The following is a 19,580-nucleotide window of genomic DNA, read 5'->3' as shown; positions in this document are numbered from 1 at the left end:
GCAATCCCCTTCAAAAAATATTAGAAAAACATAAACCCTTCAAACAAAGTATGCAATGAATCATTAGCTATTAATATACATATATTATTTACTCAAGTGGACTTTAGGTTTTTGAGTAATTAGCTATCTATGTAGCAAGTCCGGCCATAGGCCGGGCCAAATGGCTAGTTTTAAATAGAGACTAGTTTTGTCAATTTAGCATTTAGTATTACTAAACATTAAAGCCCTAATCTTTCTCAAACATTTACTTAGCCATCCAAATATTTGAGAGACTCATCACTTCTGAAATAGTGACTGAAAACGAAATTTAATTCCTTGTATATATTTTAGGAGAAGACAACTAATTAAACTGTCTAGAAATTTAACATTTTGCATTTGCGCAAACAGGGATTGATCCACTACGAGTTGCAAATTTGTTTTTGTTCGGGTGGATCAATCCTTAGACTCTAATAACTAGCTCATTTATAGGAGCGGAGACCATGCTTGGATATTTGGGATACTTTCGATCCCCTACTCAAAAGAAATTTTTACCTACACTTCTGTTTCCCTTCGTTGATTTTTGAAATTTTACTCATAGGCCATAAATTTAGTATTCAATTCGGGGACGTTATATACTACTAAGGTTCTTTTCAATAGATTTGTTCAACGTGCATAGGAAGTAATTCTGTTTTTGGTAAGTAAAACAATTTGCGATGATAAACATATTGAACTAATGTAGCTTCACTCGATTATTTCAATTTCAGAGATGAATTTTACAATCTACTATGCTTAAACTGGAGCGCAAAAAAGAATGGCACCGGCCACTATTAATTTTCAGGGTAATGCTCTACTGTCTCTCTATATCCTCTAGCCTTTGTTAATTGCAGCCTGAATTTCTTCCAGAGTCCGTCCTTTTGTTTCAGGTACCATAACAGCGATGAATAACACAGAGAGGGAATTAACCACAACATTGAGTGAGCCCTGTTGGTATTGTAGATGAAATTTTCAAATTCGATTTCACAGAGTAATCTCGATGAATTCAATGTTCCCAAATATATTTAATCATGCACAAACAAACAATTATCTATGATAATCAAACTGAAAAATGAAATGAGACAAGACACAAAGAATTTTTTTAACGTGGTAAACCCAATCACTGGGAAACATCCACGCCACTGCCTTTCACAAGCACAAGCAGTAGACTTATGCTCACATCGAAGTATCAAGACACAAAGAAAGAAATACTCACAATGGGGATCAAGTCCCGTACCGCAGTATTCCTTTTATCTTTGACTCTTTCGAATACCACACTTCTCCACTTGTAGTCCTTGGCGTTAAAACCTTCGTCTTGCAATCTCAGCAAGCAACCAGACCTCTTCTTTTCACAGGAAAACCTTTAATATTTTGATTTGGGAATTTTAATCTTCTCCAGATAGCATCACAAGCAATCACAACTCTAGATACATATATGAGAAGAGGTAATTGAGAACAAACAAATCAGCAAACAATCCTCTCTAAAGCTTGCGGCTCATCAACGAAACACAAAGGTATGGTTTTTCTTTTCTATTAACTCTCGGCCCCCTCCTTTTGAGAATAGAAACCCCTTATAAAACCTCGGTCCCTCCCCCTCAACTTTGGAAACCCTTTATTAGATGAAGCATATCTACGTTGTCCATTATATTCGGTGGGTTTGTTACGAAATATGTCCAACATATATGGGCGTTTCAGTAGATACCAAGATGCACTTACTCAAGGGAACCCCTTACTCAAACACGCAACACCAAAATTCACGTGCCAGCGCTAGGTTCTTGCAATATAGGAAGTTAATACACTACTGGGTATCTTTAGTTACTAATTTCTACTGCGATAATGATGCATGTTTTCCTTTATATCTTGGCTGAATACTCGTAGTAGTATATATCGTTTTAGCTGAACAGAGATACAAAAAAAATTTACCGTATGTAGGGGAGTGATATCCTCATAAAGTTATCATGCACGCGTGGAGCATAAGCGAACTTCGGGACATCGACCTCCAAGACCGACCTGTGAGCAGCTCCCTTGTGAACACACATGTGCGCAGCATAAGCGAACTCGGGACATCGACCTCCAAGACCGATCTGTGGCGGCTCCTTTCGGTGGGTGGTAATGAACAAAGATGTCTCTGCGATGCGACGCGATGGCCGAGACGTAACGCCGGATAAGGTCACCACCAGGGGTAATCATTACCAAAATCTTACTTGTACTTCCCACCACCGGGAAATAGGGGCGACCGCGCCAACTCCTAATCGACACATGACTTATAATATAACCAAATGAACACTCATTCACGATCTCCACCTTACGTGTGTGCAAGAGACACACGTGTCTCCCCGGATTGACATTTCCTCGCCCTATAAATACCACCTATTTGAACTACGCCGGACTGATTCCTCTCTCCTCTAGAAAAGAAAAACCAAAAGAGGATCGTGGGCAGCTCGCTTCATAAAGCCGAACTCAATCCCTCCGGAAAATCTCAACTCTCTTCCCTCTCCCTTCGCAAACACTAAGGAAAACCAAAAGCTCCTTTACATTGGCTAGGCCCTGGTTTTCGATTACTTTGAGAAATCACGCTTACCTAACTAAAAATCTGCAATTCTCAAGCCCACGAAAGCATGGTCGGTCACTCGGCTCGGTTCAAAACCTTGCGAACAACCTGGGTGTAACAAAGCGAAAGCATTTCCTTGCTCGGACAAAGAAAATGCTACTTTACGAGCCCAAGTCGACGCTTATCAACAAACCCGGTCGGTAATGTTGCTTGAAAAACGGCATCAATGAGGTTAATCGGCCAGATTAACGAATTGTCACATAGAATAGGCCGAGTCGCGATCGGAAAGGATGCAACCCAAATTGTTCAAAAGATGCTCAAGACATACCGCTGGCGTCCCGTTCGATCTTGACGTTCTCGATAAACCCTCTCCTCAAGATTTTATCCAGCCCACGCTTCCCCATGTATGATGGCAAAGCACTACCCTTCGGATGTGGCTCGATACATTCAAAGTTTGGCCCTCTACAGTTCTTCCGAAGTTTGATCATCTTCACCGCCGACTATTTACGCCGATCTCAAGGATGGCGACTTGATTGGTTATTCTCTCGAACCCGATTCTATTAAAACTTTTGAGCGGCTTTATCGACTGTTTGCTAGCCAATACGTGCCACAAATGACGAAAGAAGGCGGATCTTGATTATTGCTCCAGCTTATCATTCGAGAAGATGAGACCATTCGCCAATTCTTAGAGGCGGTTCAAGGTCGAATCGTTGTGTATGGAAAGCGATCGAAAGAATCTTTTGCCACACTGGCATTTTCTAACGCCTGTCGAGTGCGTAATACCGACCTCTCCAGATCGCTGATGAAGGAACGCCCAGAAATGCTATCCGAACTGTACGCCCGGGTTGACAAGTATATCAAGTTGCAAGAAAGTTTGCAGTCCAATGGTTTAGCCGAGAACCAAGAGGTCGCAGCGATCTCTGATCATACCCGCGTGCCAAAAAGCGATCCAGGTCGCTGGCCCCAAAGACAGGAACCCGACAAGATAACAACAGAGAATTTGCTGTCTTGACACGCTCTCCTAGTTACATCCTAGACAAGATCCGGCGAGCCTCAGACTTCCGCCCGGATGTGAAGCGACCCGATGAGATCGACGACAAGCCATATTGCGCATTCCACAAAGCCAAATGTCATGAAACGAATCGTCTTTGGGGGCTTAAGCACTATCTTCAAGACCTTGTCGAAGCTGGTCACATTAAACAGTACACCAACATTCCTGACGGTGATTTGCGTCATAAGCTCATGGCTCGCCGAGTACACAGCCGATCTCCACCTCGCCGAGTGCGCAGTCGATCTCCACCTCGCCGTCACCATCAAGACTTTCAAGCTCGCCCCCACCGTAGAGGACGTCCCCAAGAGCGTTCTCGTCACGAGCGAAGACAACACTCCTCAGATCGTGACAATGCTCGAACAATTCACATGATTACTTTCCCCGATAATTCAGTTACCTTATCCAGAGAGAAAAGACGTCGTGTTGGTGCTCTTTAAGAAGTGTATCACTTTACTTCCCAAGCAGAACATGCTCCGCGTCGCTCAGGCCGCCATTCAGGAGATATCATTTTCACAGAGGCCGACCTCAACAAGGTCTGCCTTCCTCACAATGATGCACTAGTCGTCCACGTCAAGATCGGGCCGACCGATTGAAAAGCGTCTTGATCGACCCGGGGAGTTCCTGCGACATTTTATTTTACCACATTCTCCAAGAAATGAGTTTACCCAAGTCAGTTCTGATAGATCCGATTGCCCCCCTTTATGGTTTCAATGGTTCCAGAGCCGACCCTGTCGGTGATATCATCCTTCCAGTATCAGTGGGATCTAAAGAGGACAAAGTCAGCTGCAATACGCACTTCAGCGTCCTGGACATCCAGTCGTCCTATAATGCCATATTAGGACGACGATGGATCCACCAAATGCAAGCTGTACCTTCGACATTGCATCAAGTTCTCCGTTTCCCGGGCCCCAGAGGACTGATGGAGCTGAGAAGCAATCAACTGGAAGCATATCATTGTAACCAAATCTTGTCAGCAGGAAAGATCGACAGTAGACTACTCCACACAAGTAGCGAACCCACCAGTTATACCATGGCCAAAGACCTAGTTGCAGAGGTCCGAGCCAACGCATCAAAGCAGCACGCTGGGGGCTCCAATAAGAAGAGGAAGTCGTCTACTTACACTCCAGAAGTCAATTCAGCCGTTACCGCCCCATCAGAACGGATTTCCAAAGACGCGTCAGTTGGTGTTAATACCGCAGTCACGCCCCCGGAAGACCTCTCTACTATTGTTATCCCACCAGTTGGCATCCCAATGGATTCCCAGCCATGTGTCGCACAACAAGTTTCCATGCCACCAATCACTCCATCCCTTGCTCCTGTCCTCGTCACCACAAATACCGATCCAGTTCGGGTGCATCAATGCATTCTCCCTCAAGTCGCTGCAGTGCCACCACACGAAGAAGCGTCGCCACCCAGGCCAGCACCCCAACAGGTCGACAGAGAGCGGGTGAACTTAGGAACTGATAATGACCCCAAGTTTGTATATGTAGGGGCTAACCTTGACCCTACACTCAAGGCCCAACTTGTAAACTTTCTGGCTATGAATAAAGATGTTTTCGCCTGGTCGTATATCGATGTGCCCGGTATAGACCCTAGTGTAGCATGTCATCGATTAAATGTAAATCCTAATGCTAAACCAGTTCGCCAGCGGCCTCGCCGGTTATCTCTGCGTTTTCAGAAAGCCATTAATGACGAAGTCGACAAACTCAAGCAAGTCGGTTTCATCAGGAAGGTGGAATACCCCGATTGGGTCACTAACATCGTGGCGGTCCCCAAAAAGAATGGAACAGTTCGCCCATGCGTCGATTTTACGAATGTCAATCAAGAAACACCGAAAGATAGTTTTCCCCTACCACGCATTGACCGACTTGTCGACCAGACTTGCGGACATGAACTTCTTTCCTTTATGGATGCGTACAGCGGATACAATCAAATCCCACTTGCTGATGATGATCAAGAGAAGACCTCGTTCATTACCAAACAAGGTATTTATTGTTATAACGTCCTCCGGTTCGGCCTTAAGAACGCCGGAGCAACATATCAGCGGCTGGTAACTAACATGTTTCAGGACATGTTAGGAGAGACCATGGAGGTTTACATCGACGACATGGTCGTCAAAAGTAGAAAAGCAGTCGACCATATTACTCACCTTGAGCAAGCGTTCTCCAGATTGCGCCGCGCTCGAATGAAGTTGAACCCGGAGAAATGCCTCTTTGGAGCGTCCTCTGGTAAATTTCTCGGATATCAGGTGTCACAGCGCGGGATCGAAGCAAATCCAGACCAAATCCGAAATGCGTTTTAGACATGCCCCCGATCCACGCACAAAGAAGCGGATACGGTTGTCGCATGGTCGCACAGACTTAATCGATTCATATCTAGGGCGTCAGACAAATGTCGTCCGTTCCTACAACTCCTCAAGAAAGGCGAGCAGTTCTCATGGACCGATCAATGCCACCAAGCATTCACCACTCTCAAAGAATACCTCACCACGCCTCCCGTCTTAGCCAGCCCAGTAGATGGAGAGACACCGGGCTATACCGCAAGATCGATTTCGCGAATCACTCGATTCTCTTCAAAGAGGAGAACAACTCAGAAAAGCCGATTTACTTCACCAGTAAGACGCTCACGCCAGCTGAGAAGAATTATTCTTTCCTTGAACGAGCCGTACTTGCTTTGGTGTATTCGGCAAGAAAATTCAGGCCGTACTTTCAAGCACATTCGATCAATGTACTGACCAACCTCCCATTGAAGAAACTTCTTCACAAAGAAAACAAGACTACTCATATGGCCGTATGGGCCGAGGAGCTTGGTGAACACCACATGGAGTATGTACCTCGCACCTCTCAGAAAGGTCAAGTCGTCGCCGATTTCCTCGCCGATTTCCCTGTTAAGGACCCACACTGGGAACCAGAGATGGAGCTTGCTGTTGACAAAGAGCGAGTCAAATCAATCTGGTCTCTCTTTGTGGATGGATCTAGCAACCCCGGAGGGAGTGGCATCGAAGTAAGTCGTCTTAGTGTCTCCCGGAGGACTTATGGTTGAAAAATTAGTTCGACTCGACTTCGCATCTTCCAATAACGAGGCGGAATACGAAGCGCTGATCATGGGCCTTCATATGGCGCTACAACTCGGTGTGCAAGAACTTCAAGTCTTTAGTGACTCGCGAACCGTCGCTTGCCGATTAAAAAAGAGTACACTACTCAGAAGGTAACCTTTCAAGTATCTTCGTGTCGTTCATCATTTGTTGCCTTTTTGCTGCGATCTACTATACACCATTTTTTGCGTGATGAGAACCGTCACGCAGACAGCCTAGCTTACCTAGCCACTCAAACACCGAAGTCAAGGCGTTCCACGACAACTCCTCATTGAGGTAGTCGACCGACCTGCATACCAGGTCGAGCATGCCCTCGTTATAGCCGATCTGATCCCTCTCTCCGAAGATCAATTGAGCCAGACCTGGATGCAGCCCATCATGGACTACATCCATCAGGGCACGCTCCCTGTAGAGCGTGTCAAAGCTAGACAAATCCAATATCAAACACGTCGTTATTGCGTGTTGCACAATAAGTTGTTTAGAAAATCTGCTGGTGGACCGCACTTGCGATGTATTACTCCAGAGCAGGGACAATTGATATTTGCCAAAATCCATGAGGGAGAATGTGGAAACTATGCCGGAGGTCGCTCTTTAGCCCACAAGGCAATTTCCCAAGGCTACTTTTGGCCCCGTATGAAGACCGATGCCAAGGTGTACGTCCTCAAGTGCTTAAAATGTCAAACATTCGGCCATAACATCATTCAGCCCGCACGCGAGCTGATCAATATAGCAAGCCCATGGTCATTTCACATGTGGGGCATGGACATCATGGGACCATTCGTCCCCCAGAAAAACACTGGTTTTCGGTTCGTCTTAGCGGCAACCGACTATTTCACTAAGTGGGTCGAGGCCATTCCTTTAGCACATGTCAAAGAATTGCATGTCTGCAATTTCATCTGGACTCATATCATCACCAAATTTGGTTTGCCACATACACTTGTAATGTGCAATGGACCCCAATTCAAAGGCAGAACAGTTAAAGAATTTCTAGCAAAGTGGAAGATAGTTCATGCATTTTCTACTCCACAAGATGCGCCGTGAGTAATGGTCAAGCGGTAAGCCCGGCAAACAAGGCCATCTTAGAAAATTTGAAGAAAAAGATTGAAAAGAACAAGTGCCAATGGCCGAACTAGTTGGAGAACATCTTGTGGGCTCATCGCACCACAGCCCGGTCCAGTACCGGCGAATCTCTATTCTCCTTGTGTTATATGGCAATGTTAGGCCATTCCCACCGAAATGATAAACCACTACGACTCGGTCCGAGCTCGTTGAGACAAGACACAATGATTCTGTCTTAGCACGAGAGGTCGATTTGCTCGAAGAACGGCGTGACTTAGCCACCATCAGAGTCACATCTTATCAACAAACCCTGAAGAACTCCTACAATAAACGAGTGCATCCTCGATCATTCCAGCCTGGCGATCTAGTGCTCAAAAAGACGCAAGACGACTCCAAGCTAGCCCTTAATTGGGAAGGTCCGTACATCGTAGAACGTGTTGTGGGCAATGGACCGTACTGGATAAAAACTCAAGAAGGGAAATTGTTACCTCGCCCATGGAATACTTATCTGCTGAAAAGATTTTATCAATAAAACATTTGTTGTTGTATATTCTATTTTTTAAGCACTATACGTTTAAGGTTAATTTTTTATGTTACCTAGTATAAGTTATTCCATTTACTGGCATCCAAACGTCCTACAGCTCGCATCCGATGCACGACCAGTCTACTTCCCCGCTCTCACACGCTTAACGCGCCATACACTCTCATAAACGAGAACGCCTCAAGGAAAGCGCATACTCTCGAGCTTACAGGCTACATAGCCTCTCCAATTCTTGTCACGTCGAGGACCTATATTTCTAGGATCGACTAAACGAGAACGCCTCTCAAGAAAGGCATACTCGGAGCTTACAGGCTACATAGCCTCTCCAATTCTCTCCAATTCTTGTCACGTCGAGGACCTATATTTCTAGGATCGACTAAACGAGAACGCTTTCCGCGAGCAGACAGCTCTCTGGAGCTTACAGGCTACATAGCCTCTCCAATTCCTGTCACGTCGATGACCTATATTTCTAGGGTCAACTAAACTGCAGGACGTATATTTCTAGAATCATAAGCAGGACGCTAGTTACACACAAGTACACGACAACATGCATGCGGAGCATAACCAATAACACTATATGACCACTTTCATCATCAACTACATCCACCGACTGGCTGGGATTACCCGGAAAATCCGGATCGGTGTTCATTACAAAATTAACAAAGTATCGAATCCGCCACTTTCGTGGAAACCAGTTCTCTGAATAACAAAGGCGAACTGCTCAGGCAAGCCTGAAGACACAGCTCTATTGTTAACTCTCATATAAGAGAGGAAAATGTAAACAACACTTACAATTTATGGCTGACAGAGACAAAGGTAGATTACATCATCAACTCTCGCCATTTACATGCTTATCTTCGTGCCGCTACCGGGTCGAAAGCGATGTCGGGCGGATCTCAAAGATCACACGATCCCCGCCTTTGGTCATCGCCATACGATCGCTCTCTTTCAAAGCGTCATACTTCTCCTCCAGAGCGGCGTAGGCGACATAGACTTTGGTATACGCCTTCTTCGCTTTGCGCGCCACCTTCTGACATTTCTTAGCATAAGCAGTCACTACAGCTAATTCCCTTTCTAGCTCCATCACGTCTGTCACTAACACAGCATTCTCAGCCGTAACGTTCTGGTACTTGGTAGTCATTACTTCCAACTTTCTCCTGTCAGCCCCCCACGCAGCTCGCATACACCTTAGCTCGACGTGCGGGTTGTCATCAGTCTCCGTGTTTTGTACAACATCTTTCAACTTATCATATCCTGCAAGAAACCGCAGCGAACGGTTAAAGAATCGGTTGCCTTGAAACCGACATAACCACCTAGTGTGTCATGAACTCACCAAACAAGCGCCATGTCCATCGTCCCCGCCAGCCGTCTCCATGTCCTCATCTTTCACCTCTGCCTTTGTCACCATCCAAAGACGATCCCTTTAAGAACGCGGGTCGCTATGGGCCGAAAGTGGAAGCTTCTGATCTGGCGTTTCACCATACGCTTCTTCCCCGCCTTCCCCATGTAGTAGAATTCGGCCCCCCCACATCCCCACCTTTGCGGGGACGAACTCTCACCAACACCGACCGGGCGACCTTTGCCTCAGTTGCTACCCTCCCGCTATGGCGATCGATCAAGCACGCCTTTCCACGGCGACACAAACACAATACCGCCCGGTATGACGCCCAAAATTCTCCTCGGTCGCTTTTATGACCGCCCGACTCTACAAAGAAGCTTTTCCTCTTTTACCCGATCGATCGCCATGCACGTGGGGTTCAAACTCCATCCTCTCCATTATCCGAGGGGACATTTCCCTCGTGCTTTCTTCTCCCCTTGTGTATGGACGACATCTTGCCATGATAAATCCTAGGAAACAAACGTACTGTTACATGAGTTAACGTTTTATCCCAAGCTCTTCTCAACAGAATAACATTCGCAAATGAGAATGAACGTACCTGACGGAGTAGCAACGATGGTAGTGCACAGCAAAAGGGCAGAGCGAGAAGACAAAGTTAAGCTTAGGCAAGAAGATGAGCAACTACCTTTTTGGTATTTGATGAGCAGTTTTTATTCAATAGGAAACGTCTTTTCCTAAGCGCCTCATAATTACCTTGAGACGCCAAACGCCATCTGCCCGCCATCATTATGTTCCTTGAACCACCGCTCGTCTCCCTACATATGTCACGCACGCGAGGGACTACTGCCATTAGCAGCATTGAACACAACACGATTCGACCTACTTCACGAACCAGAGTCCAGCGATCTGGTGGCCTCGTTATGAGCAACACCTCGCAGCTAACAACAATTTAACCACAAGACGCTCATACAAGCTTACCAGTCATGTGCAGGGAAGTTGTCACTGCAATGCACCCGCCATGCTTGGTTATATGCAGTATAATCACACATAACTATGATCAAGCAAGCGACTCACACATAATAAGGGAACAAACAACAAGCGTGGCATACCAACAAACAACGACTTGTCCTACCAAGCTTGAAACATAATAAGTTAGCCGGGTTGCTGAGACTACTCAGGAAATCCAACCCGACTAAGCAATATTCGTCCTCACATGGATACCCCAAAACAGAACGGGGTACCTGATCACTCGCAAGATCGGGCACATACAAATAAAAGACGAATCGCCCTGGTTACCCCTGAAACCCGGCTTATTGTATCACGCCTTATAAGCCGACAAAGATAACACAACAAACTTACAACTCGCCATCTCTGGGCTCAACAATTAGTTCTCCAGGCATGAGTGATTCATCAATCTCAGCATCCCTCCCAGTCACCATAACAGATACTCCATCTAAGTCTAAACTCATAAGCACCATCAGACGCAGCAGCATCAGTTCGCGGTATCGCAATCTTCAGCATGACCTCTGAAGTAGCAGGAGCGCCACTAATTCCTCCTGGCACTTGTTCTACCCCGATGTGAGATATACAACGTGCATGATCTGTCTTCAAAGTGTTATAGTCCGCCTCCAGTTCAACGAAGTCTGCATCCAGAACGTCATAGGCTTTGGTAGCGTCTTGAGCAACCTTCTTGCAATGTAAAACATACTCGTTCAGCCTACCAATTTCCACGGTGGCCGGGGCGTTCTCTTCAAAATCCCCTCAGAGTTTTGCCTCGCCTCTTACGCCCGATTGTCTTTTTAAGATCTTGGCGGACTTCAGTTGATGAGCTTTCTTCAAATCTTCCAGTTCCTCGCGTTCCATCTTCGAGACCTCCTGGACATTTTTCAGCTCATCAGACAACTTCACCACCGCTTCTCTATCTGCCTCCGCGAAAACTGGGCAATCTCCTTCAATTTCTGAAACCCACTTACCAGCTGCAAAAACACACGCATGGTTAATAGCCACAAAATGACAAATGTATACGTATAAATGATTACATCAAATGAAGATAAACACGCTGCACCAAGCATTGCGCAATTTCCATTCGCCTCGGGTTATCAGCCGACCCTTTCATCCAAATCCTTCCTTTATATGTTGCCATCCGTGAGCTATCTGTTCTAACAGGCAACCCGATATCTTACTCGATCTGAAGCTACAATCACTTCGCTTCACAGTTCGTTGTGCCCCATGCTCATCCAGATACACAAACTGTCCCTCTAGGTCGTCAGCAACCACAACAGCCTTTCCACTCGCCTTACGTGGAGCTTTCACTTTCGCCAGCGGACTGGGTTCACGCCCCCGTCGAGGCGCACTAGACCCCACCCCAAAAGTGGCCAAGTCCATGACCTGCTCAGGTCGCGCCCCACTCCGGCGCGAAACAATAGCCCCAGCCGGGCCACCATCAAAACCGCCCCCTGCGCTGGAGCTTTCCCCAAGAGCGTGCCGTGCTACTTTCGTAACTCGGACAGCGTCTTGCTCAGAGGCATTGCGCGTCCTCTTCTCCGACCTGCTCCTTACACGAGGGTTGAAAACCACCGTTTCCAACTCCACAGGAGCATCGATCGAACCCCCTTCAGGGCGGAAGCTCGATCCTCCAGCTCCTGAGGCACCACCTCTAGCAGGTCGCCTCGCGCCACCATGCGCCCGTTGCCTCTCTTCTCGCGTTACTAAGTCACTCGTTCGCGTCTTCATCACCTCTTCCCTTTGTCCGACCTCGAAGCTTCGATCTTTTTTATGCCTTCCTTTTTCCCCGGATCGCAGGCCCACCCTTCTCCACAAAGAAATGTGCAACTTCAGGCAACTTCGCTTTTTTTTCTTCACGAGTCAGCCGCGCGAACCTCTCTATCTCCCCATGATTAGTTCGATTCTTCACAGAAAACTCTGCAGCCAAAGAAAAACAAAGGCCTGTTAGAACAACTATCAGTCGTTAAGTAAAGCAACAACAGAAAAATATTCCTACCCACCGGATATGTTACAAATCCTAGTTTGCAATCTACACCCGTTCGCACAGTAGTTGCCAACTAGCAACAACGGCCTCTTTGTCCAGGCCTCATTGCTTACACCATCGATCACAGCAGAACGCGTCGTCATTGTTTGCAAGCTAAAGTTCAAATTCCCAGATCGCCTTACAACATAGTGCTACACTATGTCAGATACCCCTATGTCGTATTCCCCACTCGCATTCAACAAGTCAAACACCTTAAACAATCGTCGAGTGTTACCAACGAACTGACAAGGAGACTTCCAACAATGGGCCAAGAAGTCACATACCGGTTTCGAAACGGTATTTGCATATCGCTCTCGGTAGCCCTCACAGATTATTATTCCACCATTCGGGCGGGTTGTACTCCTCACTACTTAACATTTTCACTCAACCGTGGTTCGTATATCTCCGTGTCGGGGACATTAATCCCATAAGCCGCCCTCGGTTCGGGAACGAGTTTGCAAAGACGACGGTTTACACTTCTAAGGGGCACATCACTTGATGACGACATCTCCCTCGACTGATGTAATCGGGCCGCCGCCACCTTTCTCGACCTAGATCGGTATTACCCTCATCTACCCTAGCTTCCTCATCCAACTCAAATTCAACGCCAACACTTACCGCTTTCTTCATCCTCATACTCTCCGACTTAATGATATCTCCCCGAACTTCCTCTGATCGAGTATCATCATAATCAGACATTCTAACGAGTCTTTTTATCAATTACTCGAGCTTAAACCCTACAACCTTACAATGACCTACATTATTTAACAAATCGCGACTTGAAAGAGAGGAATGCAAAGTGAAAATGGAAAGATATAATGCCAGCGGCCAGCACTTTCACCGAGGAACCCTAGCGTTTTGCGGGAAGAAGCAAACACAAAATACCTTTTTGATTGTCCCCAATTTGATTTTGTATAAACCGCCCGCTTCGGTTACCAAGAAGTTATTATTACGACTTATGCTCTAGCCCGCATTACGTGTTCCAAGATATCGTCTTTTCGCCAGCCCGTATATAACGCCCGACACGCTTTTTCCTCAATCACCGCTTCGATTAAATCGCGTGCAAATTACGCCACAACTTCCCTTTCCCCGCCAAATTGTCGGGCCACATGATTCAAAAGTTGCGCCATCCCAAATGGATCGTCCACCACGCTTCACTCATGTTCCACACGTTCTTCCATTTTTCTCTCCAAGATAACGTTTCCCGTGACATAAACACTCTACGAGGGGGTTGTGTAGGGGAGTGATATCTTCATAAAGTTATCATGCACGCGTGGAGCATAAGCGAACTTCGGGACATCGACCTCCAAGACCGACACGTGAAGCGGCTCCCTTGTGAACACACATGTCGCGCAGATAATCGAACTTCGGGACATCGACCTCCAAGACCGATCTCGTGAGCAGCCTCCTTTCGTAGGTGGTGACGAACAAAGATGTCTCTGCATTTAACGCATGGCCGAGACGTAACATACCGGATAAGGTCACCACCGGGGTAATCATTACCAAAATCTTACTTGTACTTCCCCACCACCGAAATAGGGGAGACCGCGCCAACTCCCAATCAAAGACATGACTTATAATATAACCAAACCAACACTCATTCCGCGATCTCCACCTTTACACGCGTGTGCAAGAGACACATGTGTCTCCCGGATTGACATTTCCTAAAGCCTAAAAATACCACCTATTTGAACTACGTCGGACCTGATTCCTCTCTCCCCTGGAAAAAGAAAAACCAAAAGAGGATACGTAGGCAGCTCGCTCATAAGCGAACTCGGTCCCTCTAGAAAATCTCAACTCTCTTCCCTCTCCTTTCGCAAACACTAAGGAAAACCAAAAAGCTCCTTTACACCGTAGGAGCTCCAGATCATGAGATAGTTGAAAGTATAGGAACAAAACCAGGATCCAAACCAGTTAACTAATGTTGCTAGACTCCCAGCAGCTCCCTCAACGTTTATTGGGAATATGTGCAGTGAAGAACATTTTAAGTGGAAGATCTGGTCAAGACAAACTATAGATTGGTATAGTATCACACGATTATAGTTACCTCAGACATTATAATCCAAGGAACTGCTCCCATTCCTATTCCACCGGAGCCTATGTATACCTGAGCTCAGAGAACAGAGGGTTTTGAGTACACGAGTCAAATTATGATCGAAACAAATGAACTTGGTACAATCCATTTACCATTATTCCTGTCACGGCAAGTGCAGGGACTGCTTCAACTGCTAATTCGTGAGTCTGTTTCACACATTTCAATGTATTAAATTATGGATCTCATGGTATAACGAGTTGGAAACTTGACTAGTTTTAGACCAGCACCTTCATATAGAATGAAAGCCCAGTTAGCAAACAGCCGATGACCGATCCTGTTGCAGAAGTCTATAATGGAAAAACATCAGGATTCAGGAATATTCATCAAAGAGTGGTTTCTTTCATGACATAATAGATTCTGAGCTACCAGTACTCCCACTTACCAGTAGAAGGACTCTTCTTCCAGCTTTATCTATTAAAGCTGCACCTAACGCAACTACAACTATCTGTAAAACAGAGTGAAATGTAGAGTTACTTTTGGAGATGAAGAAAGGTATTAATATTTCAAGTGGAGTATGCTATACCTGAAGACAAGAGTAGATGGTGGTTCCAATATCTGGTGGAAATCCCATGAAATATAGAAACAAGAAGAGATGGTGAGGTTGGTAAAAAACTACCGGTCCTAGGAGTGGGCCTTCTGTGATGTGTTTTGGAAACGATGGGGTTGATAAAACCCTCATTGGTGGAAATTGGGTATGAGAATATCTGCTTAGAAGTTATTACAGGAATGTGTCAAGAGTAAATTAATGGAGGGCGTTCACATGTATTTTGTTCGGAAGAACGCATGGTTATTCTCCGGGAGACGTTAAAGGATTCACTGGAGTATGGAGATCAGTCTTCCCTTGTCCAGTGTAACAAGTGCTGGTGGGATAACTTACCTGCAGAAGCAAAAATCTCCGTTGTATAGAAACAGACTCCGTTAATTCCCCCAAATTGTTGACAGACCATCAGTCCTACTCCAATCTGATCATACAAGAGTAGTGTTTTAAACTTAATTTGTAACAAGAAATGATAATGGAGAGTACGAAGAATTTGCCATCTTGCTTTTCAGGTCCAAGAGTTTAACAACAAATGAAGACGTAGATGGCGTAAATTGAAGTGCAAGTCTGGTGTACAGAAAAAGAGTTTTGACGTTTGAGATGGGTTTGATGATGATGGTGACGATTCTTAGAACAGGTAGATACTTGGGACAGCTACAATAGAAACATATCTAGTAAATAAGATGGATGCTTACAATAACTGAAGGCAGGTATCTCCTTTGAAACAAATCCAGTATTTTCGCTTTTGGGAGGCGTTCAAGTGTATCTATGTAATCCTGTTAATGAACATTATAATTAGGGAATTCTCAAATTGTCCTCTATGTTCGTAAAGTGACTCTAGAATTGAGTATAACTTGGATTTCAGCTGCTTCAATAGTAATATCAGCATCCTTTCCTCTGAGCTTCTGTAGTGCCGCTTCAAACTCCTTAGAGCGTCCGATCTTGGCCTGCAAACTCCATTTTGTCATTCGCTTCATTTTTATAGAATGAAAAAACTGCATGAAGACTATTACTTCATACCAGCCATCTTGGATCCACTAATCAGTCTTGTTTAAAAGGAGGGCCTTTAGTAAGATCTCTGTTTTGCAAACCATGAATGTAGCTAGGTTAAGTTCTAAACTCTCACCAGTTAGAGCCAGACTTCGCCATCTTAGAAAAATCCCTACCGTGAACGAAACAGACACTCCTGAACTGATCATGAGCTGGATAAGATATAGAAGGTAAGTACCTTTTCCTGTAAAACCATTTTTCAGTCATATATATATTTACTGTATCATCACCCAAAAGTTTTACCAACTAAGTTAGAAGGGTTCGAACCCCATACCTCTTGTATCATCACCCAAAGGTTTTACCAAGTAAGCTAAAGGACATTTAAAAAGATCAGTAACTCAATTGTGGCAATTACAGAAAATGTGTGGGTACCAGATCTTTGGTATCATCACCCAAAAGTTTTACCAACTAAACCAGAAGGCACTTACTTTTTTCCTCATATAGCATGACTATGAATTCTTTATGTAATTTTTACTTGGTTCAGTGTTGTCAAGCCTCCTCGAAGATTTTTAGGGGATATTTCAGCTATAAATACAGGTACCTGCGTATCCATTTGATGGTGTGGTAAATGAGTAATGAACGATTTGGAAAATAGTATTTGAATCCTGAAACTTCTGAGGCTGGCTTCCAAATGTTGTTACTCATTTAAAGGCTTCAATTCATTCTTACTCGTCGTGAAGTTATTACTTAGTAGTTGTATTTATTTTTGTGCTAATAATACATTTTAACAGAATCAAGCTACTAAAAGAGAGAAAAAAATAATACCACCTAAGAAAAGACTCCCATTCCATATCCTGTCGCAAGTCTTCCTATGTCGAGTGCTAATGCCCCCTTTGCAAAGGAAAAACACAGGGGGCATGTCAGGCCACATTTGTAAAGATGGGAAAACTTACTAGGATGTAAATGTGGATGTGGAGTTACAAGCCTTTAGAGAGGACATATTACTTGATAATACCACCAATACTTAAAAACAAAAAAAAAAAAAAAAAGGAATGTACCAAGCAGGTTCTAAAAGGAGTTTAGCTTAGCAAACCTTGGCAAAGTATATGGAAAGCCATCCAGCGAGGCAAAAAACAACTGATGTCCTCAATGCCTGCAACCACATCAACAAAAAGCTATGATGAGTGTCTGACACAAAATGCCCATTTAGGCGAAGGATAAGATCTCTACACTGTATTATAGTCGGTTCGGAAGCTCCTCAATTCTCGAGTAGGCAAATTTAAATCTCTTTATTTATTTTATTTAGAAATACCTCCTTTACTAAATTTAGAATAAGCCACACTTTTATTAATATAATTTGAATAAGATTTTTTTTTTATTAATAATTTAGAAACACCTCTTTAGTGTCACTTAAATTAAATAATTATCTTAATTTCCCACATTGAAATTAAAACAAGTCCTATTTTATTATTGATAATTTAAAAGAAACTCTCTCATATCATTTAAATAACATAATTATTTCCCATTTTATTTTAAAAAAATAAATAGATGAGTCTCTCCTATATAATTACAATTACCATTTATAATTAGAATCTAAAGAAATCATACTAACTATTGATATTGAGGGACATGTTTCTAAACTTAAAAAAACCAATGCTTAGCACATTTTGCATATTTGTAAAAACTAAAAAGAGTGGGTGTTGACTTGCACTTAAATAAATTGGAAATCGTTTATATTACCCCTTTCCGACCAACGAAATCAGCAATACGACCGCTCGCGATTGCACAAAACCATAGCACCAATAGTCAATATCGAGCCAAACACTGAAAACTGCAATATGTCACAAAAGCAATATATGGTAATGGTCGGAAACTGTGGTGTCAAACAACACGGGTATTCACCAAAAACGTTTCTGTAGCAATCTGTTCCCAGATCGGTCAGTAACACGAATCCTAGTCTTGTGTTTTAAATTTGTAACTAATTGAAGTTAGAGTATATCTGCCTAGGAAAATTCCAACTATAGTCGGATTAGATTTTTTTTTTGTCTCATCATTTTTACCTTTCAGAATCTTCAACCCGTCACTTCAGGGCATCTCATTGGTGACAGTGGCACTGGTTCAAGGCCAGAGATCGACTATCGTTCCATCAAATTTTATGACTAAATGGTTTCATCCATTTTGAAGTCAAGTAAGGTTAGACAAAAAGTAGAAGAGAATTTTTCATATGGAAGTACATTTTCCATTCTGAGGAATACAAGCATGCTGCAAGACCATAGAATTGGCGCTGGAAGCTAAATGCTTGGTGACTTGGTGTGTCTAAAAGTTGGTGGTGCACTGAAGAAACAAACAAGAACTTCACAGCTAAATGCTGAATCACTTACGTTGCACGTACTGCTGAATGCTGAAAACTAAAAACAAAAACACCAACAGAACTTAACCTCTCCTAAAGAAAGATGGAGATCCTCCCTGATTGCTGTTTGAGTAGGCGACGCATATCCCACCTGCAAAAGCAAGAATGTGGCTAAAAGAGAACAGCCTAATTAGTAACACCATACACCAACTTTCTAAGATTGAGTACTCACACAGGATCCAAATTCAAAAGACCCCCAAACAATGATAGAAGTGCTCAAGTAAACCATCCATGCACTTTCGTTGTTTTTTTTTATCCATCCCATACTCACGTATAGATCCATCTTCTTCATGTGATTGATTTTTTACTTGTTGGATAAGTGGTTCTCTTATCTCTGCTTGCAAACTGTTATAACTACCAGTTTCAACATCTTTATTGATAGCCATTTCTCTAAATGTATGTTTCTTTAAGGTGTTCTGCATGAAGAAGAGAAAGGCATATGGTCTTATAGTCGTATATGGTTGACATGCTGAGAAAACAATATCTGTAGTGCTAATTATTACATCAATCATGGAGTTTTACGTTTTAGCACCTGACAACTTAATGTTATTTTACAAAATTTTATATCCTTGCCAGTTGTTACTAACATTATGAATAGCAAGTATCTTAAATTCTAACCCACTCCTAAAGACAGAAGCCCTACCTAAAGAGAAGCAACTGGCATCTCTGAACGCTAACGAATGTGAATGGCCCACATCATAAGCATTATTACTTCTACACACCCTGTGGTGCCCAACTCCCCACACCATTAATGATGCGCCTCACTTTTATGGTAAAAACCTCAAAACTCTTACCAATTTCGGTACATTCCCTTACTACAGTACCTGAATCGTCTGTCGTAGCTAGATTCGTGTGAAGCAGTTGAAAATCAG

At 44.0% G+C, this 19,580-nt stretch overlaps 1 pseudogene; it reads right to left on the bottom strand.

Moving 5' to 3' along the window:
• Positions 1-612: 612 nt before the first annotated feature.
• On the bottom strand, positions 613-19,094 carry LOC147499267 (sugar transporter ERD6-like 7; annotated as a pseudogene).
• Positions 19,095-19,580: the final 486 nt, after the last annotated feature.

The sequence above is a fragment of the Coptis chinensis genome, chromosome 5 (assembly GCF_015680905.1).
Source record: "Coptis chinensis isolate HL-2020 chromosome 5, ASM1568090v1, whole genome shotgun sequence".
Taxonomy (NCBI): Eukaryota; Viridiplantae; Streptophyta; class Magnoliopsida; order Ranunculales; family Ranunculaceae; genus Coptis; species Coptis chinensis.
This window is presented reverse-complemented; position numbering and strand designations above follow the sequence as displayed.